This window comes from Microcaecilia unicolor, chromosome 3, assembly GCF_901765095.1.
Source record: "Microcaecilia unicolor chromosome 3, aMicUni1.1, whole genome shotgun sequence".
In the NCBI taxonomy this organism is placed as follows: domain Eukaryota; kingdom Metazoa; phylum Chordata; class Amphibia; order Gymnophiona; family Siphonopidae; genus Microcaecilia; species Microcaecilia unicolor.
In genome coordinates, this window is record NC_044033.1 from 162,865,248 (window position 1) to 162,890,548 (window position 25,301).

The following is a 25,301-nucleotide window of genomic DNA, read 5'->3' on the forward strand; positions in this document are numbered from 1 at the left end:
CCCCAGGGGTCTGTGCTGGGACCGCTGCTTTTTAACATATTTATAAATGACCTAGAGATGGGAGTAACTAGTGAGGTAATTAAATTTGCTGATGACACAAAGTTTTTCAAAGTCATTAAATAGAGGGAGGATTGTGAAAAATTACAAGAGGACCTTACGAGACTGGGTGTCTAAATGGCAGATGATGTTTAATGTGAGCAAGTGCAAAGTGATGAATGTGGGAAAGAGGAACCCGAAGTATAGCTACGTAATACAAGGTTCCACGTTAGGAGTTACCGACCAAGAAAGGGATCTTGGTGTCGTTGTTGATGATACGTTGAAATGCCCTGGTCAGTGTGTTGCGGCAGCCAAGAAAGCGAATAGAATGTTAGGTATTATTAGAAAAGGAACGAAAAACAAAAGTGAGGGCGTTATAATGCCTTTGTATCTGTCCATGGTGCGACCGCACCTCAAATATTGTGTTCAATTCTGGTCACCAAATCTCAAAAAAGATATAGTGGAATTAGAAAAGGTACAGAGAAGGGCGACGAAAATGTTACAGGAAATGGGACGACTTCCCTATGACAAAAGGCTGAAGCATCTAGGGCTCTTCAGCTTGGAGAAGAGACTGCTGAGGGGAGATAGGATAGAGGTCTATAAAATAATGAGTGGAGTGGAATGGGTAGACATGAATCGTTTGTTTACCTTTTCCAAAAATACTAGGACTAGGGGGCATGCGATGAAGCTTCAAAGTAGTAAATTTTATATGAATCGGAGAAAATGTTTCTTCACTCAACATGTAATTAAACTCTGGAATTCGTTGCCAGAGAATGTGGTAAAGGCGGTTAGCTTAGCGGGGTTTTAAAAGGGTCTGGATGGCTTCCTAAAGGAAAAGTCCATAGACCATTATTAAATTAATTTGGGAAAATCCACTGCTTATTTATGGGATAAGCATCATAAAATGTATTGAGCTTTTCTGGGATCTTGCCAGGTATTTGTGACCTGTATTGGCTACTGTTGGAAACAAGATACTGGGCTTGATGGACCTTTGGTCTCTCCCAGTGTGGCAATACTTATGTACTTATGTTGGGTTTGGTGGAAGATGTTTGGGCTTGGATTTGTTTATTTTTGACTGATAGGACTTTTAGAGTAGATTTGATCACTAAGGACCTGATATTCAGCCAGTTGTGGGCAGCACGTTTGCTGTCCGCAGCCGGCATTAAACCTGGATATTCTTTGCCGGGCCATTTCTGGGGACTGGCATTGAATATCCGTGTTTTTTTAAACCACTAAAAGATTAACCGGTTAAACCAATATTCAGCACGAACCAGTTAACTTTTAGCGGTTAAAGATAGGCCTGTTATTTATGTGTCCTATTTTAACAGCTGAACATAGCTGGTTAAGCGCTGAATATCTGTGATTATTATGCGCCGATATGCTATTTAACTGGTCAGTGGCATGCTATTTAACTGGTCAGTGGCTGTGTCTGGATGGTTAAATAGCTTTGAATATTGGGGGGCAAGTTTCTGCCAGGCAGGTTCTGAATTGGAATGTATCTCAAGGAACATCATTATCGCCCTTTGTGAAGAAACTGTGTTTTAAGCCTGTAAAATGTATTGGATATTTCCCTGTTTTAGTTAAGTTTGAAGTGTATTTCTCCTATTTGGCCAGCAGATGGTGCATGTTTATACTTAAAGCAGTTATAAGGAACTGAGTGTTCTTTTTCTTTAACACAAGTAGGAAGCAAGCAGCAGTATACGTTTAAAACTTGTTGACTGGGCTCTGATTGGCTTGGGGTTTGAAATTACCCAGTAGTGCTGACTGTTGCTTCAATCTTAGCCTGGAAGAAGAAAGAGACAGACCTCTTTGCTAAGGCTCTGTGAATGATTATATGTCCTGATCTTCCCAGGTACTGTTTAGCTAGTATGCAAATGTTTAGTTAATGTTATAACTGATTCCTATTTCAGTTACCTGTTATTGTTTGTCAATTGCACATTTTTGTCCACTGTTCCAAGTTCTAAGAATAAACACAATTGTTTATTCGTTCTGCCTTTCTGAACTGATAGATTCTTGGTGGTTTGTTTGTTGGGTCTGTGAGTGCTTTCTGGGAACTGTGGGACCACTGGGAATGTGGACCCAGTAATCTAGAAATCATGGGGGATAATATGAGCACAAGAAACTCGCCCAGAGGCAGTTGTGACCCAGTTGGTGGGAGGAGAGTGCTAGTGTAGAGCACAAGTGGAAGGTGCAGGCGGACCTGAGCTGTGCTGAGGATAGTCCTTCTGAGTGGCTGCAGGGTAACCCCAGGCAGGTGGCTAGGTGTTTCATGACACCATTATTGCACAATATTTATATGTCACCTTTGGAGACTTTGGTGAGATATTTTGTTTTCTCATTTTATGCATACATGGACAATATGCAGCTTTTATTATCATTAGCAGGAGACGAGAATACAGAGCAAAAAACAAATAACAGATGATATGAAAGAGTTGGATAACTGGTTCACCTTAAATGGACTGGTTTGGAATAAATGTGTATGTATATTGCATGGGGTACTTCGTTTCTGTACGGATTGGTCCTGACTGAAGCTGATATGCATTTGAATGATTTTAGGTCTTTGCTTTTAATATTGGGTTCCTTTCCCTTTCATTTATTTTATTGTTGTTGTTGTAAACCACTCTGACATAATGCATTAAGAGTGGTATATCAAGACCCCCAAAAAACATAAACCATCAATAAACCCACCACTTCATGTTTTGGGGATCCAGTTTGGGAGACTATATCCTTTGATTTAAAAGCGAGTAACATAGTAGTAAGTGATGGCAGATAAAGACCTGGGTGTAGGTGCATATCTCGACATCAGTGCTGTCGTCAGCTGTTTGTAGATCATAATCAACAGGTACGTAGCGATGAAACTCCTCTTCAGTAACACTGGCTGGGATGTCAATAACCTGTTCATCTGACGCGTTTGCAACAGCTGCATCTGTTTCGTCCCTCTCCACATCCCTAACAAAGCTTGCCCGCTTGTAGCAGTTCACATTGGTTGCCTGTGTAACATGATTCCAGGCTTCTTTCTGCATATGTAGAGAATCCAACAGTGATAGATTATGAGCCAGTTCAACAGCACGTTTATTCTTGCCAGTCTGGTAATCCATAATGCTCATCAGACGACGTAGCACAAGAGCCCGATAATGTTGTTTGAAATTGGCTATTATGCCCTGATCCATAGGTTGGATCAGAGAGGTAGTGTTTGGTGGCAGGAAGACCACCTTGACATTAGACAGCCTGACATTATCCCTGTGTGCAGCACAATTATCACAAAGCAACAAAATCTGATGCTTTTGTGCCCGCATTCTAGTGTCTAACTTCTTTAGCCACTGCTTCCAAATTTCCCCAGTCATCCATGAATTTGCGTTAGCCTCGTATGACACAGGAAGTCGCTTAACTTTCTTGAAGCAACGGGGCTGTTTGCTCTTTCCAATGATGAGGGGTTCCAACTTCTCACTCCCATCCATATTGCAGCAAAGGAGGATCGTCAGTCGGTCCTTCGACGTTTTACCTCCAGTAATATCGGCATGTTTGAATGCAAGTGTTCCATTAGGAATCGCTCGCCAGTAGAGACCGTTTTCGTCAGCATTGAAAATGTCACGAGGTGCAAACTCATTCAAGATGGAAGGAAGAACTGAAACAACCTAATTTTCAGCACCAAAGTCATCAGCGTCTTGTTTCTCACCATGCTGTTTCTTGAATTTTATGTTGTTCCTCTCCTTCCATCTTTCCAACCATCCAACAGTGGCTTTGAATTCAGTTAGTCCAAGACTTTCAGCTAGCTGGTTAGCTTTCTTCATAAGCAGTGGACCACTGACAGGAAACCAGTGCTGTTTTTGTAGAAAAAAGGCACCGGTACTAGTTATGGGTGGGGTCACCACATATGGCTCCGCCTCTATGGTAGCCATACCCACATTAGCCACACCCCTTATACCAGCCATGGTGCATATAAACAGACATCACTGAAAATATTATACTAGTATAGGAGAAAAAAGTGATTTTTTTTTCATTATAAATAATTTCTGTAAGCTGTTACAGCTCCAGTATACCCAGTGCAAAATAAGACAGCAGATGTAAATTCTCAAATTGGACATATTCCAAACACTAAAATGAAAATAAAATGATTTTTTCTACCTTTGTTGTCTGTTGACTTTATTTTTCTATCCATATTGGTCCCAGTCTCTGATTCTGCTGCTCTCTATCTGTTCTCTTAACTCTTTTTCCAGGGCTTCCTTCCATTTATTTCTTTACTTTTCTCCTTTCTTCTTCATTTCTTGCCCCTGCATCCATAAGTAAAAGCTGGGTCCTCCTCCGTGGAATTGACTGGAGGAGGTATAACGTGGATCCAGCTTTTGCCTATTTTCTCCATCCATGTGCAGTTTTTCTCCTCTCTTCCCTTTCCCTCATCTCCATCCATGTGCATCTTCTTTTTTCTTTCCTCCCCTCCATCCATGTCCAGCACTTCTCCTCTCTCCTTCCCTCCATCCATATCCAGCATTCTCCTCTCTCTTCCCTCCCCTGTATCCAAATAAAGCAATAATTCTCTCTCCCCTCTCCTCCATCCAAGTACAGCATTTCTCCTCTCTCCCTGCCAACCCCTCCATCCATCCATTTCCAGCATTTCTCCTCTCTCCCCTGCCCTCCCTTACCATCCATGTGCATCTCCTTCCTATCTTTCCTCCCCTCCATCCATGTCTAGCATGTCTCCTCTCTCCCCTGCCCTCCCCTCCCATGTCCAGCGATTCTCCTCTATTCCATGTCCTCCCCTGCCATCCATGTGCAGCAATTCTCCTCTCTCCCCTTCCCTCCCCTCTCATCCATGACCAACAATTCTTTTCTCTCCCCTGCCCTCTCCTTCCATCCATGTCCAGTGAATCTCTCTTCGCTGACCTCCCATCCCATCCATGTCTAGTATGTCTCCTCTCTCCCCTTCCCTCCCCTCTCATCCATGACCAACAATTCTTTTCTCTCCCCTGCCCTCTCCTTCCATCCATGTCCAGTGAATCTCTCTTCACTGACCTCCCATCCCATCCATGTCTAGTATGTCTCCTCTCTCCCCTGCCCTCCCCTCCCATCCATGTCCAGCATGTCTCCTCTCTCCCCTGCCCTCTCCTCCCATCCATGTCCAGCATGTCTCCTCTCTCCCCTGCCCTCCCCTCCCATCCATGCCCAGCATGTCTCCTCTCTCCCCTGCCCTCCCCTCCTATCCCCTCTCATCCATGTCCAGCAATTCTCCTCTCTCCCCTGCCCTCACATCCCATCTTATCCAATCCCATCCCATCCAATCCATGTCCAGAATGATTCTCCTCTCTCCCGTCTTCCCCTCCCATCCATGTCCAGCGATTCTCCCCTCCTCTCTCCCCTCCATGCCCAGCAATTCTCTTTTGCCCCCTATCCTCCCCCTCCCTTCCATGTCCACTGACTTGCCCCAGCCTCCACCTGCCCCCAAAATCTTTCAAACCCCAGCCCCATCTGCCCGCCCTTACCTGCCCGCTCCCTTCCGTTTGTGCACTTGGCCGTGCTCCCTGCATTGCAAAACTTTTGTTTACCCGAAGTTGCGGCAAACCAGCAGTGAAAGCAGCAGGCAGGCTTACCTCCTTGTCGTTCGCTTCACTTCCCTTCCCTCTCAGCATATTCCGCCCTCGCGGAAAGGAAATTACATCAGAGGAGGGTGGGGCGCGCTGAGAGGGAAGGGAAGCGAGTGACAAGGATGTGAGCCTGCCTGCTGCTTTCACTGCCAGTTTGCCGCGACTTTGGGTAAACAAAAATTTTGCAACGCAGGAAGCATGGCCGGGTGCACGAATGGAAACAAGCAGGCAGGTGAGCCGGACCGCACAAAAAAGGTGCCGGTACGCCGTGCCGGTGCGTACCGGCACAAAAAAGCACTGCAGGAAACTGTCTGCTCCTGACTCGAGAAAACCACCAAAGAAGAGCATCTTCTACCTCCTCAGCTTTTCCCGCCCTTTTACGTTTCCTATGTGGATTTGTATTGTTTTGCCAGTCTTCCAGAAGCTGATCTTTCTGCTTCAAGACACGTGAAATTTGACTGGGATTGACACCATATTCTTTAGCAATAGATGCTTGACTTTGTTTGTTTTCTAATTTTTTTAAGAACTTCTATTCGTTCAGCCAGTGTTAAATTCTTACAGTTCCGCCGCGACGACGACTCCAGTGTACACTCTAACAACATTCTTTCACTTATTCTACCTGTGGCAGTTAAAGGGGCAGTAGATTTGAAATCTCGTTGGTTGTCACGTGCCAATCAGCTTCCATATTCCATGCGCGCGCTTATGCGGAGTCTTTCCTGAAAAGGAGCGGTCTTAAACCATGCATATAAGCGAATCTTGCACTTATCAGTGGTGCGCTAAACCGAAGTTTGTCCCCATAGAAATTGATGGCACCAAAATCGGGACCAGTTAAACAGAGCATGCGCTTATCTGACGTACATACATACATATATATATATATATAATGGTTATAATATATAGTTTAGGTCAGCTTTTCCTTTGTACTGTTGTATATTGTTTTGTAATAATGGTCAATAGGAATTGTTTACTTTTATTTTTATGTTTCTATTTCCTGTATTATATTGGGAAAAAAGGTGGCTATATGTAATGGGCTCCTGGAGTTGAGATGTGGCAGAGGGAAGGCCCCTGGGCCGGCTGGTAGCAGCCTGGCTTAACTGCTTCTGCCACCAACAAAAACACACAAGTTTGGAGGACTGCGGGGAGTGGGGGGAGGAAGAGAGATGAAAGTAGGGATAGCTGGACCTGCAAGAGGGGGGAATAAATGGAAGAGAGAGAGAGAGAGAGAGAGAGAGAGAGATTGATCGCAGTGGCGGGGGAGCAGGAGGGAATGTGTGAGGGGGGGGGGCCTTTGGTGCATGAGCTAGAGGAGAGGGCCAAATGTGTGTGTGACTTGACATGTCTGGGGATCCAATTCTGAAAACCCGAGCGCTAAAGCCAACAACGCACACCTCATACCACTACTACTAGTACTACTATTTAGCATTTCTACAGCGCTACGAGGTGTACGCAGCGCTGCACAAACATAGAAGAAAGACAGTCCCTGCTCAAAGAGCTTACAATCTAATAGACAAAAAAAAAAAAAATAAAGTAAGCAAATCAAATCAATTAATGTGAACGGGAAGGAAGAGAGGAGGGTAGGTGGAGGCGAGTGGTTACAAGTGGTTACGAGTCAAAAGCAATGTTAAAGAGGTGGGCTTTCAGTCTAGATTTAAAGGTGGCCAAGGATGGGGCAAGACGTAGGGGCTCAGGAAGTTTATTCCAGGCATAGGGTGCAGCGAAACAGAAGGCGCGAAGTCTGGAGTTGGCAGTAGTGGAGAAGGGAACAGATAAGAAGGATTTATCCATGGAGCGGAGTGCACGGGAAGGGGTGTAGGGAAGGACGAGTGTGGAGAGATACTGGGGAGCAGCAGAGTGAGTACATTTATAGGTTAGTAGAAGAAGTTTGAACAGGATGCGAAAGCGGATAGGGAGCCAGTGAAGGGTCTTGAGGAGAGGGGTAGTATGAGTAAAGCGACCCTGGCAGAAGACGAGACGGGCAGCAGAGTTTTGAACCGACTGGAGGGGGGAGAGGTGACTAAGTGGGAGGCCAGCAAGAAGCAGATTGCAGTAGTCTAAACGAGAGGTGACAAGGGTGTGGATGAGGGTTTTGGTAGAGTGCTCGGAAAGAAAGGGGCGGATTTTACGGATGTTGTAAAGAAAGAAACGACAGGTCTTGGCAATCTGCTGGATATGAGCAGAGAAGGAGAGAGAAAGTCAAAGATGACCCCAAGGTTTCGAGCTGAGGAGACAGGGAGAATGAGAGAGCCATCAACAGAAATAGAAAATGGGGGGAGCGGGGAGGTGGGTTTGGGGGGGGAAAATGAGAAGCTCGGTTTTGGTCATATTTAATTTCAGGTGGTGTTGAGACATCCAGACAGCAATGTCAGACAAGCATGCTGAAACTTTGGTTTGGATGCAAGGTGAGATATCAGGGGTAGAAAGGTAGATTTGGGAGTCATCAGCATAGAGATGGTAGGAAAAGCCATGGGATGAGATTAATGAACCAAGGGAAGAAGTGTAGATAGAAAAGAGGAGGGGACCAAGAACAGAACCCTGAGGTACGCCGACAGGCAGAGGGATAGAAGTAGAAGAGGATCCACCAGAGTGAACACTAAAGGTGCGGAGGGAGAGGTAGGAAGAGAACCAGGAAAGGACCACCAGAACAATGTAGAAATCTAGCCCTTCAATGCTCAAAAGGAAATGGTATTCAAATTAAATGCGTTCTATGAAACTGAAAGGAAGAAGGAGGAATATGCCTGGTGCATGCACACAAGAGTTTCATTTTATTTTTGTTACATTTGTACCCCACGCTATCTCACTCATGGCAGGCTCAATGTGGCTTACATGGGGCAATGGAGGGTTAAGTGACTTGCCCAGAGTCACAAGGAGCTGCCTGTGCCTGAAGTGGAAATTGAACTCAGTTCCTCAGTTCCCCAGGACCAAAGTCCACCACCCTAACCACTAGGCCACAGTTCCCCAGTTTCATGGGAAGTGCAGCTCTTTTGCGCATGCCCAGACAAGACTGGAAGTGCAAGCACACATTGATGCTGTTCTTCTGCACCTTTAAATATAAGTTTTTCAAAAAGCACAGAAAAACAGGCGCCAATGTGTACTTTCACTTTTGGTTTTGCTCAGATTCGCACCCATCACTATCGGCATTTATAGGCTGCACAGGATTCCTTCCACTTCTAAAAGAAGGCAAACCCAGCAATTTAAAGTGAGACATTCTGTAGAAATCCTCTCTTCAAAGTGAGAAATTCTGAAGAAATCCTCTCTTCAAAACATTCAACACTATCCCTTTGCTGGAGGTAAGTTTCCACCATTAAGGGAAGCGTTTGTTTCTGCTCTGTTCTCCGAGCATTGGGAAGGAACAGGGGCTTAGCCAGACACCCAATTTTGGGTGGGCCTGGGCCCAAGATGGGTGGGCAGAACTCTGCCCTATCCCACAAGTGCTTTGGTCTCTCCCTCTCTCGCCTTTATACCATATGGTCTCTCAGACATCCCCCTAACCTTTTAAATAACAGACTTTCACCGGCAGCGAGCAGCAACTAATATGTACTGCTCATGTTGGCCCCACAGCTTTCCCGCTGATGTAACTTCCTGTTTCCGCATAGGTGGGAATACATCAGAAGGAAGGCTGTGGGGCTGGTGTGAGCAGTATGTATCAGTTGCTGCTTGCTGCAGGCGAAGATCTGCTATTTATAAGGTATGCATGAGGGATAGTTGGGAGTTTTGGGCTGGTGGGGCTTAGGGATCCCTGCCAGCCACATCATAGGTGTGCTGCTACTGGGTGGGCCTAAGCCCAAAGTGGGTGGGTCTGGGCCCACCTGGGCCCACTCTTGGCTATGCCACTGGGAAGGAATACCAAATGACCTCATTAACATCTGTTTGAGTACATTTAATTACAATTTGTGGCCATCTTTGGCATGCATGTTTCCCTCGCTAGAGCCCTCTGAACATTCTGCGCTCATTATCATGCGTGCTAGTCCAGCACTAAGTGACTCTAAGGCCGGTGTTAGGTTTTGAGCATTGGGGCCTGGGTTACCTAAATCTGAAGGCCAGAAACACTAGAGCAGTACAGTGTTGTAATAAGAATAACGGGAGAAATTGTCTATCTACAGGAGACACCATAGCTCTGTGGCTGGCTTAATAGAGCACTTCAAGCAGAAAATGAGGAGTGCGTCTAAATGGGGCTTTCAAAAACCTTAATATCCGGCGAATGAAAATAGACAATTCTTTTTTTTTTTTCATAGCAAGTATACTTGGAGGTACAGGAATCAAAAAAATAAGTCAAAAGTACTTTTTTTTTTAGACTGGCAAGATTTCCACTTTAAAGTAACAAGCTCACAGATAATAAAAGTGCATTATGCAGTGAATTAGCTGCACCATCACCATTATCATCATTCCCATCCTCATCTCTATAACCAACAAGTGTAGATTCCTGGGCAAATCGGAAGATAATACAGCTATTTCCTCAGAAAATTGCTGTATTCATTATTCATAGAGCAGCAGCAATGTCCATTAAGATAATCAAGCTAGGGGAACTGAAAAAAAAAAGACAAAGTATCCAAGGCAAGCAAGGTTTCTAAGGAACAAAAGAAATAGCTAAAGAGCGTAGGAGGTCCCTGTCCCAGAGACCTTAAAATTTAGACATGTACGTTATAATGACTGGCTATTCCAGGTTTTACTGGGTGAGTATTGACAGCAGTTTCCAATGTTTCTTCCTTTAGGGTGAGTGGATTTAGGTTTAACTCATACCTTTTCATTAGCTGCTCAGAACAAGCTCCATTCTGGTGCAGTAGGGTGTTTCCCTGCCCCCCCCAGGACAGCTTACAGATTAAAGTGACAGTATTTAAACACATTTATCTGCTTTCTGGACAAGTGCTGCTTTTACCAGGATATTCAGAAGCACTATTTGGATGGTGCCGGTGAACATCTTTACTGACCGTCTCAGTACGATACTGGTAGTGTTTGGGAAAAGCATGGGGGTAGCCAGGTCTGTCTTGGAACTTATCTGGGTAATGACACTATTCAGTCTGCTATCGAGATGCCATAATTTATCTGGATAACTTAGAATGTTGCCCTATCTGGGTAGCCGACTGAATATCATCACTATTCAGATAATTTCAGTGCCAACTGTCAGTGGCGTAGCAAGGGGGTGGGGTGGGAGGGGCGGTCCACCCCGGGTGTCAGCTCGGGGGGGGTGCTCCCTGCCAGCTCCCCCCCTCGGCGAATCGACACCAACTACCTTTAAAAAGAATATCAGGAGGCGAGGCGCAGCGCCTCGCGCCTGCCCTGCACGTAAAAGAAATGTGGACCATCGGGTCTTCCCTCGCTCTATCTGTCCCGCCCTCCGCTGACGCAACTTCCTATTTCCGCAAGGGCGGGACAGACAGAGCGAGAAGGCCCAATGGTCCACATCTTTTACGTGCAGGGCAGGCACGAGGCGCTGCGCCTCGCCTCCCGATATTCTTTTTAAAGGTAGGGTGCAGGAGCTGGTCGTCGGGGGGGGGGGGGGGGGGGGGGGGGTTATCGTGCTGCACCCGGGGGGGGGGGGGGTGCAACGGCGAACCGCCCCGCCCCGGGTGGCAGTCCCTCCTGCTACGCCACTGCCAACTGTTATCCGGATAATGGTGCTGAAGATCTGGATATTTTTTGATCACTGCAGCCTGTGTTTAAAAAAAGAAACTCTGATCACAGCAGCTGAATAATGACCATACATTTGTATGTGAGGAAAGGAGTGTTAAGTGACTCGCCCAAGATCACAAAGAGCATCAGTGGAATTTGAGCCCTAACTCATCCTGGTTTTCAAACTGCTCCTCTAACCATGAGGCTACACCTCCATTCCACTTATCCATTCTCTGTGCTGTGTTTATGGTTAAATCTAATATCTGAAGGAGACATTGGAATCTATGCACAAAAATTCTTGCTGTTTTTTTTTTTTGTGAGCATGAGTTAACATGCATACTAAAGTATTAGTTAATGGAATATGCATTGCATTTTTGCCTGCACCTACAAAATAAAGCCTTTGGAGTGATCACATGTGGTTACTGTAGGGACTGCAAGAAATTCATGCAGCAGGAATGCCTGCATTAATCCTTCAGAGTCCAGTTAAAGAGTAGTGTAAGGAGCACTCTCCAGTGACCTACAGAGTTACGGGGGCAGAATAAATATTGGTGATTGTGGCAGCATAGGAGAGCCCAAAAAGAAGGTTGACTGTGGTCAAATCAGAGGATGTAAAATAAATTTGGAGGGACTGGCTCAGGACTATAAAGCCTGATATGGAGTTTGAATCTTGGTTTGTTGGTTTGTGCCTCTCAGCCTGGATCCATGTCAAAAGGGAGCAGTGCTTTTTCTGTAGAAAAAAAGGTGCCGGTACTCATTATGGCGGGGTCACCACATATGGCTCTGCCCCTATGATAGCCACACCCACATTAGCCACACCCCTTATACCTGCCATGGCACATATAAACAGACATCATTGAAAATATTATACTAGTATAGGAGCAAAAAAAATAACGCAATTTTTTTCCATTATAAATAATTTCTGTATGCTGTTACAGCTCCAGCATACCCAGTGCAGAAAGGAAAAGTGAGTTTATTAAGTAATTCCATCTGGGCACCAGCTCTACAGGTCTTCGATTGACACCACCAAAGGCTGAAGGAAGAAGAGCTGAAGAGATCCTCTGGTAGTCATCTGTCCCATGGGAACAACTTTCCATTCCCAGGACAAAGCAACATCTGCTGATATGCTGACAGTCTCAGGAACCCTGTGCCTCCTAAGAGAGATAAACTGCTGAGACTGTAAGTGTTAACTCTTTTACTACAGAGTTAAGAAGGAAGCAGTGATGTACCTAGGGTATTTGACACCCGGGACCGGTCATTTTTTAACACCCCCTCCAAAATCCTGTACTAGGCATACCAAGAATACAAAACACTCGGGACCTATAGAGCAATTCTACCATACCATAAGCAGTAATTTCTATGAGTCACACAAGGAAAAGGAAAGCACCTTAAACACTACTGTGAGCACTAGAACATCAATTCACCTATTGTAAAATGAAACCAGACAGAATAATACAGATCGTCAATCCTGCACAGTCAATGCCAACTAAAGCCCTGTCTTTTTCACAGACACAACCTAATCCACTATAGAATAAGTAATCATAAACTTTCTATTTAAATAAAAATTAAACGGAACCCCCAAGATGCCAGATTCTGCATACAATACAACACACAGAAACAGGAAATATCCCCTAGTACTGTGCAAAATATAAAGATAGCAAATGTAAATTTGAAAAAACTAACAAATACCAATCACTACTTTACAAATTAACAAATAGAAATAAAACAAATATAGAAAATAAAATAATACCATTTTATTGGACTAATACATTTAGCTTTCAGAGGCCAAAACCTCCTTCCTCAGGTCAATACATTATACTGCAGTTACAGTATCCTATCCTGACCTGAGGAAGGGGTTTTGTTCTCCAAAAGTTAGTCAAAATGTATTAAAATTAGTCCAATAAAAAGATTACCTTATTTCCATGTTCTATTTATAAACATTTATTAACACAGCTACAATACTACTTTATCCTAGAGCAAAATAAGAAAAAATATATTTTATTTACAGTTTGTTGTCTCTGGTTTCTGCTTTCCTCATCTTCTTTTCACTCTCTCCCTTCCATCCAGCATCTGTCTTTGCTCTCTCCCTACCATCCAGTGTCTGCCTTCTTTCTCTTCCTGCCCCTGCCATCCATTGTCTGCCCTCTCTCTCCTGTCCCCTCCATCCACCATCTGCCGTCTCTCTCCCTTCCATCCACCATCTGCCCTCTCTCTCCCTTTGCCCCTTCCAACCACAATCTGCCCCTGTCTGCCCTCTCTCTCCCTCCCCCTTCCATCCACTGTCGGCCGTTTCTCTCTGCCCCTTTGAGCCACCATTTGCCCTCCCGCTCTCATCCATCCAGGGTCTGCCCTCCCTCTCTCTCCCCCTTCCATCCAGGATCTGTCCCCTCTCTTTCTCTATGCCCCCAGTTCCAGCCCCATTATCCCACCTGTCCCTAGTTCCAGCCCCAGCCCATGTCTCCCACCTGCTCCCTCCATTTCAGCCCCAGCCCTTTTCTCACACCAGTCCCAAGCTTCAGCCCCAGCCACTTCTCCCTGTCCCCTTTTCAGCCCCCAGTCCCCACAGTTTCATCCCCTGCCCATTTTCAGCTCCCAGTTCCAGTACTTGCCCCCTTATCCCACCTACCCTCCTTTTCAGCCCCCAGTTCCAGTCCCCTTAATCCACCTGCCTTGCATTAGGGCTCCCCTTTTTAGATCCAGCCCCATTCTCTCACTTGCCCTCCTTTTGAGCCCCAGACCCATTCTCCCACCTGCCCCTGTCACAGGCATGGCCCCATTCTTCCTGCCTCCTTCTCAGACCCCAGTTCCAGCTCCAGCCCCCTTCTCCCATCTGAACCCCCCCGACCCAGGCCCCTTTTCCCATCTGAGCCCATCCCCTAACCCAGTCCCCACCTACCTACCGTCAGCTCCCTCGACAGCCCCCTTCTCTCTGCCACCCGACTGGCTGCGCTGCAGTTTAAAAATCGCTGAATCGGTGGCGCAGCTGTAGCGTGCAGTGAACGCGCCTCTGCCTGTAAAAGAAGTGGATCGCCTCTTCGGGCCTTTCCTCACTGTGTCCTGCCCTCACGGAAATAGGAAATTACATCAGAGGAGGGCGGGACACAGTGAGGAAAGGCTCGATGAGGCGATCTGCTTCTTTTACAGGCAGAGGCCCATTCACTGCATGCTAGAGCTACACCGCTGATTCAGCAATTTTTAAACTGCAGTGGGTTGGGATGGGGGCTGTCGAAGGAGCTGACTGCGGGGGACTGCAGTGCCAGCAGCCTTTCGGCCAGGCACAGTGGGAGCAGAGCACCCCCCCCGGTAACGTTATTGTGTGCACACAAATTGAAAATATATATATCTCAGATCTGAGTACACTAATTGGGGATTGTGTACATGTTTGGAATGTTTTGTGCTACTGCAGAAGTGGGGTTGGGGGCTTGGTAACTGTAATTATAGTTTTGAACATCTTTATTGCCTTTGTAACTTATCGCAAAGTATTTAACACCTTACACTAGTTTTATTTAATACTATCAAAGTTTAACAATTGGTACCAACTTCAAGGAACATAACCAAGTGTTTCTATTTATTTTACCATTTAATAAAATATTTAATATTTTTCTTGTCAAATCCCTTGGTTGTGTGGAGTTTATTTGGGAACCCTATTTGAAACTGTGACATTCCTATATATTTATTTCTTTACTTATTGTAATTACCCACTCCACCACTAGGGGATTTACAAGTGGCGTCATGGACAGGCTTTCCTTACCTAGTCCACCATCTTTAGTAAGGATCCTACTTGTGTTAGAATTCTGTTTTAGTATTTGGTGAGAGTTGTGCTCTGTATAAGATCCTTGTCTGGCATATCCTGACAAGAATCTTACTGAAAGTGTTCTGTGCAAGCTTTGCTTTAGCAGGTCTAGTTAGTTCCCTGCTGTGTGGCAGTCTGTGAGGCCTCTGGTTCTATGCAGCATACCTGAGAAGGAGCAGAGATGAGCGTCGACTGGAAAAAGGAGTTTGAAGCCTTGAAGGAGCTATACCTGGAACAAGCGGCAGCCTTGAAGGAAGAAAAAGAGGCTCAACAGGAATCCTGTCACTTGGCCAGGATGATTATAGAAAAGTTCAGCCAGATGCCACAAGCGCCTGCCCCAGCTCAAATCCCCACATACCAAGAGACAAACGGATACCCGATTTCAGTGGCTATCAGCAGAAGGCTGGCGACCTCTCAGTGGAAGAGTGGACCGAGAAGACCAGATCTGCCCTGAAGGTCTTGAGAGTTCCCCCTGAAGATCAGTGGAATGTAGTTCTTGATCATCTGAAGGGACCCGCCTATGATGTGATGAAGCTGTACCGTCCCCAAGACAGAGGAGATATAGCAGCCCTATTCAAGAGACTGGGTGAAGAGTTTGGAGACAAAGTCCCTCTCAGTGTGAGGCTGTGAGAGTTCTTTGCACGAAGACAGGTGCCTGGGGAGACTTTACGCACGTTTGGGTGTTGTCTGCGGGAGCAAGCTGCCAAAATCCTGAACAGGAAAGCTACTGCCATAGTGGACATAGAGGGGTCACTCAAAGAGCTTCTTATTGTAGCAATGATGCGGCCCTAAGGAGAGAAGTCAAGAGGCGGGAAGACAAGTTTGAAGAGCTATCCTACGAAGATGTACTCTCATTGTTGATTAAGTGGTCAGAGGAAGAAGAGAGCATTCCAGCAACTGGACATATTGTCCCGACTACATGAATCAGAGGCTGGGGGAGATGGTGGTGCTGAATCCTGAATAGTGGGGGCCAACGAGATTCAGCAGCGGTTCCAGGCCCAAAGCCAAAACATCTGTGCTGGAGCCAATAGCCCTCCTGTGAGAGAACCAGAGTCTGAAGTGTTCTACCTGTCTGATCTCACTGTGAGAGAGCTACAGAGAACAGATCGCACCTTAAACCCTCTAAACAAAGCTCTCTTGAGTGCCAGGACAGAAAATTTTGAGACTTGGTCCGAAGACAGCAAAAAGTTTTGGAAAATGCGAGAGAGACTGAAGTTGAAAGATGGCTTCTTATACAGAGTGATTAAGAACCCCAGAGAGCAAGAGCTAATTGATCAGTTAGTAGTCCCAGAGTGTTTGAAAGCAGAAATCTACCATGATGAGATGGGACACAGAGCTGAGGAGGCAGTGACAAGAGCCATCCAAAGAAAATATTATTGGTTGCAAATGCATGATGATGTCCAAAAGTGGGGATGAAACTGTAAACGCTGTCTCTTGGCAAGAGATGTGGCACCCAGAGAGAAGGTCCCTCTAAATTGTTTCAAGACTTCATACCCATTAGAGGTCCTTGCGCTAGATTTCACAGTTCTGGAACCAGAAGATAGCGGGGTTGAAACTGTTCTGATTATAACCAACATGTTCACCCGGTATACTGTGGCAGTGCCTACTAGAGACCAGACTGCATTGACTGCTGCCAGAGCCCTAGATGAACACTGGATAGTCCACTATGGTGCCCCAAAATGACTACACTCAGACCAGGGCCGGGTTTTTGAATCGGAGGTGATCAAGAACCTCTGTCAGTTATACGGGATAAGAAAGAGCCAAACAACGCCCTATCACCCTCAAGGTAATGGGCAGTGTGAGTGCTTCAATTGAACCCTACGTGAGATGCTGAGAGCACTACCAGCCTCCAGGAGGAGGCATTGGGGTGCCTGCCTACCTGAACTGATGCTTGCCTATAATAGTCAGGTTCACCAATCGACAAGCTACACCCCATTCTACCTCATGTTTGGGAGAGATCCATGAATGTTCTCAGATGTGTTTGATAGAGAAGAGGATGGCACTGCAACTAACTTGGATGATTGGGTCAAACAATATCATGACAAGATGGCATTGTCACGGGAAATCGCCAAACAGGTGGCTGAGAAGAAGGGACAGACCCGGAAGAGGTGCTACAATCGGAGAGAGAAGGGGGCCCTACTGAAGAAAGGAGACAGGGTGTTGCTGCGAGTCCAGAGGTTTGCCGGCCGCCACAAGATTCAGCACCTGTGGGATGACAGAATATACATGATAGACCAGGTGAACGAACCTGGGGGAAGTAGCCTCAAAGTTGTCCCTGAGGAAGGTAGTCCTGTCAAAGTAGTGCACAGAAACCATGTGAAGGTGTTACCCAATGTCATGTGTGATTTAGGGTCCATCTGGGAGCTACCTGAGATACCAGATGTTGGAGATAGTGAGAATGGTGACAATGAAAATGACAGTGTACTGTTTTTATTGTTGGGAGAGCCTGGTACTTACGTTGCCGGGGAAGATATGGTCCCAAGCAGGGAAGTGCCAGATTTAGGGATGGAGCCTGATGTAGAGGGAGTGCCTCATGCGGAAGTAGAACCCGAAGTAATCGGAGAGGAGGCCAATGTTGGCCCTCATGAATACCTGTATTCCCCCAGGAGGTCCTCCTGATCAAATAAAGGGAACCCTTCCATGTATCTGTCAGACAATTACTACCTGTATTGAGACAGGCATAGTAATGGGGGAAGAAGTATTACTGTGGTGGGCCTAACCTAAAACTGTGAATGTGATGTTATATGATGATGTGTTAGAAGAAATGTTGGGGACAACATTTGTGTCCTCCATGAGAAGTGTAAATATAGAAAAAAAGAAGCCTTTACCTTGCCCCCCCCTTTCCCAGAGATGGGGGCATCTTGCAGAGGACAGGGAGGTACAGAGGTCTCAGGGCAGCCCAGAAACAGCACTGACACCTTTTAGTTAAATTGTTTAAAGTGTTTAAAATGCTCCAGCACTGTTATAAAACTAAGAACTCAGGTGCTCATAGATGCTAGAGGTATGTTTAAATTTTATGAGTTTGTAACTGGGGGGGGGGGGGGGGGGGTGGGATGTGCAGTGAAGTCTGTTACAAGGCTCCTGATTGGCTGTCTGAGACCCCAGGGATAGCTGGGATACTGAGGGGCATGTGAGGCAAGCCTGAGGGGCAGTGTGGAAGGTGGCCAATAGAAGCCAGGATCTGGTAAAAGGCATGAATTTGGACCAATGAGGTGACAGGAGGCAGCCTGACCCATAGATTGGCGTGAATTTCAAGCCAATACAGGGGACAGGAGGGCTGGAACAGCAGAAAAAGGAGCCCTTTCCCAGAGGCAACCTGGGAAAGAGAGAAAGGCAAGCCTGGGCAAAGAGAGGAGGGTGAAAGCATGCTCTGAGAGGAGAAGTTTGGATCCAGGCAGGAGTGTGCTGCAAGCTGGGGCAGAGAAGGGCATGCTCAGGCAAGAAGAGGAAGCTTCCCCCACTGGACGACTGTTTTCTTTGGATACAGATACTACCATTAGATCCCTGATGCAGGCATTCCTAGCCAAAACACGGACTGTGTTGGGTCTGATTAATAAAGTACAGTTGAGATGCCCCATATTTTGAAGGCTCCTTGTGCTTCTTTTGGTTGTTTGCATTCATTCTTGCGACTTTGGATTCCCTTGCTTTTGTGTTCTACTTTTCTGTTGAGGCCAATATTTAGCCCTTAACCAAATAGGCAAAACCAGAAAAGACAGGACTGTGTTTTATGTGGTCCAATTTATCCAGTTAAGTGCTGAATATCAGCTCAACTGCATAAGTGCTGACTCCATCCAGACTCCAGCCTAGCCCTCTCCCAACAGAGCCAGTTTTGGCTCAGGCAGTTAGAGGGGATATTCAGAGGCACTATCTGGTTAAGTGATGCTGAATATTCCCTAGCCCCGTACAAGTGATTTATGGTATTTCATTTATTAAAAACTTTATATACCACCCAACCTGGCACACAGGTCTGGATGGTGTATTGACTAAAATTATATTGGAAAGGAACACCATAATCATATAAGAGAGGTAATCGTACTAGAACAAACACACAATGAGGGGCATAATTGAACGGGGTGCCCAAGTTTTCCTGAGGATGTCCTCGCAGGACGTCCCGGTGAAGGGGCGGGGAAACCCGTATTATCGAAACAAGATGGGCGGCCATCTTTCGTGTCGATAATATGGTCGGGGACGCCCAAATCTCAACATTTAGGTCGACCTTAGAGATGGTTGTCTCCAGTTTTTGGCGATAATGGAAACCGAGGATGCCCATCTCAGAAATGACCAAATCCAAGTCATTTGGTCATGGGAGGAGCCAGCATTCATAGTGCACTGGTCCCCCTCACATGCCAGGACACCAACCGAGCACCCTAGGGGGCACTGCCGTGGATTTCACAAATTGCTCCCAGGTGCATAGCTCCCTTACCTTAGGTGCTGAGCCCCCCAAACTCCCCCAAACCTCACTACCCACAACAGTACAACACTACCATAGCCCTAAGGGGTGAAGGGGGCACCTACCTGTGGGTACAGTGGGTTTCTGGTGGGATTTGAAGGGCTCACATTTACTACCACAAGTGTAACAGGTAGGTGGGGATGGGCCTGGGTCCGCCTGCCTGAAGTGCACTGCACCCACTAAAACTGCTCCAGGGACCTCCATACTGCTGTCAGGGAGCTGAGTATGATATTTGAGGCTGGCAAAAAATATTTTTAAAGTTATTTTTTTTAGGGTGGGAGGGGGTTGGTGACCACTAGGGGAGTAAGGGGAGATCATCCCCGATTCCCTCCGGTGGATGGAATCTCATCTGGTCAGTTCGGGCACCTTTTTGAGGCTTGGTCGCAAGAAAAAAATGGACCAAGTAAAGTCGGCCAAGTGCTTGTCAGGGACGCCCTTCTTTTTTCCATTATTGGCTGAGGACATCCATGTGTTAAGCACGCCCCAGTCCTGCCTTCGCTATGCTTCCGACACGCCCCCATGAACTTTGGTCATCCCCTGAGACGGAAAGCAGTTTAGGGTGCCCAAAATCGGCTTTCGATTATGCCGATCTGGGCGACCCTGGGAGAAGGATATCCATCTCCCAATTTGTGTCGAAAGATGGGCTCCCTTCTCTTTTGAAAATGAGCCCAAATGTAATAGTAAATAAAACTAGTAAGTAATAAATACTATTTTCAAGCTGGTAAATTCTTTAATTGAGGTGTCAAGAGGAGCCATCGAATGCTAAGGGGAATAAATGGGTTTTCAAGTTTGAGCCTCTCCTGGCTGGTTAAATCACTTTGAATACCAATCCATCTATTTCCTGCCTTAAAATGTAAGCCAATTGATAGTGATAGAAATCTAGAATCCATATTCTCACTTTTTCTTTGAAATTGAGGATATACATGGCTATTCTTCTCTTTCCATATAAAGTCAGCCATCAGCAGGTCAAATTTTTAATAGAATGTATTCAAACATTGGAATCATGTGCAATGCAGAGTATGAGGTGGTACTGCCATTTTGATGGTTTCACTTTTTCTCCACCACAATAGGTGAAGAAGATGCCATTTTGTAAGTTGCACTGTGAGCTTTTGGAGAATGCAGGCACTAATTGGTCTTTTAGCATGTTAAGCTCATGATGCAGCTTTACCCTAAAATATATGATCCCTGCCATTGCCCATTTGACATTTACTTAAACTGTAAATTTGCACTTAACATCCTGAATGCAAATCCCTTTTTTAACTCCTCCATTGCTGTAATACATAGTACGGCCCTAAATCTTCTCTCTTTAGTGTTTGATTTATTGATGACTTTACCTGTAGATACAGGATGGGAGAAAAGCCTTAATGAGTCAAGCTCGTCATCTTGCAAAATAATTTAGAAACAGATTCAACATGATTATATAGTACTTGTCTTAGGGAAATACATGTCTGCATAATATGTGAGGAAACAGTTGCTATGGCAAGAAAGAATTTATTTTTTAATGGCTACAAGTGTCTGTTTGTAAAATAGATCCATACAGAAATTGGCTTGTATGCAGATCTGCACAGCTCCTGAAAGCTTTAGCTTCTATGCTAGCTGTTTAACACTGGCAAGCTCTGCGGAGGATTTTGGCAGCCTATAGTTATGATATAAAAAAGAATCTAGCATGCTGGATTGTTAAAGAAATGTCACATTTCGTGTAGCTCTTTTCCATAGCCACAGATCAGCTAATTTGTAAGTGTTCTAAGTGATTTTTTTAATGCCTTTTGTTCAGAGCCTGTCTGTCTGTTTGTCTGGGACCTGGTCATATCAGGTCATTTGTGGGTCATTCCTTTTTTGTGTACTTCACATATGAATGCATGCTGCATACACTGAACAAGCCCTACAGGATCAATGGCACATTAGTATTGGTTGCGGAGAGAGAGGCATCATATCCCAAAGGCAGGTAAGCATGAACACAGCTTGGGGACTGTGGGGAGGGGAGAAGACGTGGGATTTGCTAGTAGCAACAAAGAAAATACACAGAGGAAGTATAATAATAGAATAACTTTTCATAGGTTGAGTAGTAATTTGTTACAAATTGTAATCAGTATGTCATTTGGAGCAGCTGGTTTATAGGAACACCCTAGCACTGTTATATTTCTGTGGAGATTTTTTTCTCCAGGTAAGGGGCCACTAAAGCAGACATCATGTTATGAGAATCAGCTGCTCAACATTAGAGTTTCTATCTATTTATAATGATATTTATATCACACATTAAACATGAATTAGGTTGAAACCTGGGAGCATTTAATTTTTTTTCCCTGTGCCTACATCAAAAGAAAAAGATGGCATGTGGGAACTTGCTCCTTTTGTTTTGGTATATTGATATTTTTTATTACTACTATTTAAAACACAGATATTGAATAATGAGGGCAGAGCTACCTTCATGCTGAAGCCCAGAGTCAGTCTAAGTGTGACAACATTGTCCAGTTCAGTACACTATTAGCCACCAAGTTCATACAAAGTTAATTATGGTCAGTGGAAAATAAAATCTGTTGGCTCAGGCTGTCTGCTATGTGAATATTTCATCACTGTTTCATTATCGCTACCACGTTATGGGCATTTGCTTTAAACTTTGATTATTTTAATTTGTTTATCCAGACCTTACATGCACATAGTTTTGCGTCTTAAACCCAAAGCTGAATCCTATGGGTGGTTGAACAATCAAACATATAAACGGCGAGTGACCGTACTCACTTGCAAATGCGCAGTAGAGACTTCCCTCTCTGCCCCGCCCCCGCGTCAATACGTGATGACGGAGGCGGGACAGAGAGGGAAGTCTCTACTGGCATGCTGCAGACGGTCGGAACCACTCCCCCTCCCCCCTCCCCCGAAGTCGCCATCGCCCCTCCATCTGGCCCGAGCACTGTGAACTTACATCACCACGCAGCAGCAGGCACATCAGCAAAGCTGCTGTCGGGCTTCCTTCTCTGCCTTCGTCCCGCCCTCGCCGACGTTACATCATATGAGGGCGGGACACAGGCAGAGAAGGAAGCCCGCCCTAACGGCAGCTTTGCTGATGTGCCTGCTGCTGCGTGCTGATGTAAGTTTACAGTGCTGCTCTGGCCGGGTGGAGGGGCGGCAGCGGCGACGACTCCGGGGGAGGCGGGGCGGCGCCGACCTCGGGGGGGGGGGGGCTCAGAACCCCCCCCATTCCAAAAGTAGCCCGTTTTCACGGGCTCAACGGCTAGTTAGGTATAAACTGTGCTGTTTCTGACTTTACTTGTTTTGGAATGCTTTGACCTGTACATCTTTCTGTCTGAAATTTTGGAAGATGGAAATAAGAAAATAAAAATGAAATTTTGTATGTACGCTGTAGAAGTTGTTGTTTACTTTTGCAGTGTTATGGATGCCTGTTCTGTTGTGTATATGTGATAATCTTTGAATTACTGCCTATACTTATGGCTATGATTTCTGAACATGTGGCATCATTAAAGGACAATCTTTTAAATGCCCAGTTGGGTATTATGCTAATCTCAACTTTGTTAAATGTTTCAGACATATCCATCTATTTACTCCCATGATATAACTGTTCTATTATTCTGTCTCATTGTATTTTCAAATGTAAGCCACATTGATCCTGACTTTGCTTGGGATAATATGTGATATAAACCTGGGACTTGCATAAGATCCAGCAGCCAATATGTCTGGTCATGTTTTGGCATTCAATATCCAAGTTTAATTTAGCTGGCCATGGTCAGCACTTAAAAAAACACTGACCACCATGAGCTGGATATTGACTGACTTAGGCAAAATATTTTTAAAAAGCTACATTCCTAAATTTAGGCTCCTATATTTATACCCTATATTCAGCTAAACGTAGGAGTCTGTCCTAACTTTAGTTGCTTATTTAACCGGTTTGTGGACTGAATATTGCCATTAACCGATTAAATACTGCCTTTGCCCAGTCTCTGCCCAAGCTACACTCATGGACCGCCCTGGCACTAACAAGACAGTGCAGAAACAATTAGTACTGATATTAAGTGGTGCTATCTGTTTAAGTTCTGCTAAACATCAGTGGATAGCCAGGCAGAAGTTGTTTAACCCAGTACTTCTCAATCCAGTTCTCGTGGCACACCCAGCCAGGCAGGTTTTCAGGATATCCACAATGAATATGCATGAGATAGATATACATTCACTACTTCCTTGGCATGCAAATCTATTCATGCTTATTCATTGTGGATATCCTGAAAACCTGACTGGCTGGGTGTGCCCTGAGGAATGGGCTGAGAAGCCCTGGCTGGTGAAATCACTTTGAATATTGGTCCCTAAGGGGGTGGGGGGGTGAGATTCTATACATGGCACCTACAAAATCCGTGCAGAAAACATTTTTGCTTAAGCATATTCTATAAGCATCTCCTAGATTAAGGCACGGTATATAGAATACGTTTACTTGATATCTCAGCACCTAAAACTACGTGTGCCCATTTACACCAACAAAAACATGGCGTAGATCCCGGCACATAGATTTAGGTGCAGAGGGCCATATTCTATGACTATATGCATAAATTTCAGAATGCCCATGAAACATCCATTCCCCACCCATAACCATGCGCCTTTGTGTCTGTGCAAATTAGAAGTTAGGCTTACTGCATTACAGAATATGCTTAGTGAGTTGTGTGCGTAAATTCTAATTATTGCTAATTAGTGCTCATTATTGCTTGTTAAGTGCGGTTATCAACGCTAATTAGCATGTTAAGCCAATTAAGTTATGCATGTTGTTATAGAATCCGTCTGGAATTTGGAGCGGATCTCTAGGCGTGCTTAATAGAATCCGTGGGTAAGTGTATTAAGTCTGTCTTGGCTATTTATTTATTCTTTATATTTATGACCATGTCTAGGTCAATGGTTTTATACTCAACTAATATTTTGAATGTATTTTGTTATCTCGCTTTGGGTAGCAAAAGCAGTAAGACATGTTACCTTAAAATAAACATCTTGTTTCTGACACTGGCAAACAGTTGGTGCTTATAGGGAGTGCATAAGAAATAAGCAATGCATTTGGGCTCATCTGTGAAACCCAAATATTTTTCGCAGAATATACTATGTGCATCTCAGGGACTATCAGTTCCGTAGAAGCTTGTAATTCATGGGCTATGTTAGAAACAACTCAAGGAGCATACTCATTTGATTAATAATGTGGAGCTTTTTGTCCATATATGTGGTATACCATTGCTATGCTTATATTAAAAAAATGACATATCTAATCATTTTGTGGAGTAGGAGTGGCCTAGTGGTTAGAGCACCACTCTTGAAATCCAGAGGTGGCCGGTTCAAATCTCATTGCTGCTCCTTGTGATCTTGGGCAAGTCACTTAACCCTCTATTGCCTCAGGTACAAACTTAGATTGTGAGCCCCCCTGGTACAGAGGAATATCCACTGTACCTGAATGTAACTTACCTTGAGCTAGTACTGAAAAAGGTGTGAGCAAAATCCACTGGCTCTTCTGTTTTGTATAAGATAAACCACACAAGAAATGTGGTTATACAGAACAGGCTGAGAAAGACATTTTGGCAATATTAAACAGAGATTTATGGTGCACGTGACTCCCTTGCCATTTTGAAAATATTTAAGAGCTTTTTTCCTGTCTGTAAAACCTTTAAACTGTCTAATGGCTGCAGGATATAATATCCATTAACAATACTTTAGAACTATATTGTTGAATTGTATTTTATGCATCACTAAGTTTGACAATTATGGGCAACTAATCAACATTAAAAGGGATGCAGTATCTTCATGGTGAATACTGTAAGACACTCATATGTCTGCTGCACTTAGGTACACACACTTTGTGACA